General features: G+C 28.3%; 1 protein-coding gene across 5 annotated transcripts in view; it reads right to left on the bottom strand.

Annotated features, from left to right (window-relative positions):
* Nucleotides 1-1,097, bottom strand: part of LOC106872380 (protocadherin beta-15) — a 640,647-nt gene that overhangs the window by 135,908 nt on the left and 503,642 nt on the right. The window lies entirely within an intron of this gene.

Below are 1,097 nucleotides of genomic sequence, written 5' to 3' on the forward strand. Positions count from 1 at the left end.
ATAAATATATATATATACACATATATATGCATATATATCCATACATATATATAGAAAAATAAATATATATATATACACATATATATGCATATATATATGCATACATACGTATATATATACATATATATACACACACACACATATATATACACATACCAATATATATATACATATGTAAATATATACACACACATGTGTATATATACGCACACATGTATATATACACACATACATTCTTTATATATTATACACAATATGAATAGACGTACATTCACAACCAAATATGTTCCTTAGTTCTTCAGTTTGATTTAGTCATCAAATCCAAGACCATGCTGGAGCACCACCATTATACATAAATATATTTACATATCACTTGTGTTCTCAAATCAAGTATAGGGCTGAGTATAAACCCACATCATATTTGCTGTTTGATATGCATAACATACAGATTGCGATATCTATAATGCAACACTAAAAGGTTTATTTCCTGGCATGTTACAAAATCTGCATAAGAGAATTCGTACATAGCTCTCTAGTTTCACCTTAACAGAATAAAATTATTTCAATAATTCAAGAAAAGCCATTCCATAGCAAGACCACCACCACTCTTAAGCTCTCAGAATAAAATTGTTTGTGAATTCTAACTCAGAATTAAGGAAGGAAATTGTGATAATAGAAAGAGTGAGAAGAAAGAAGTGAATAACTTAGAATATAAGAAAATCTGAAATAAAGTCAAAATATGAAAACCAAGATTGTATTTGGCCACCAGGTTTGATTCTCAAGAATAAAGAGTTTAAATCTTATCTTTGAATGAAGACTTAGATAGATTTCCCCCAAGGAATTGGTACTGTGTATTTCTGGTTTAGTTTTAAATGAAGATACTTTTCAGTGTCAAAATTTCAATCTTCTTTTATTCACATCCATTTATACACAATATTTGAAACCCTACTATATTTGTATTTAGTATGCAGAATACTCTCATCAGGTATTTTCCCTCGGTCATATTGTTGACATATATAATCAACATCATTATGTTGCTTTCCTTTTCTTTCTCTCTCACTCTCTTCATATGTACATATATGTGTATATGTGTATAT

Source organism: Octopus bimaculoides, chromosome 14, assembly GCF_001194135.2.
Source record: "Octopus bimaculoides isolate UCB-OBI-ISO-001 chromosome 14, ASM119413v2, whole genome shotgun sequence".
NCBI classification, from domain to species: domain Eukaryota; kingdom Metazoa; phylum Mollusca; class Cephalopoda; order Octopoda; family Octopodidae; genus Octopus; species Octopus bimaculoides.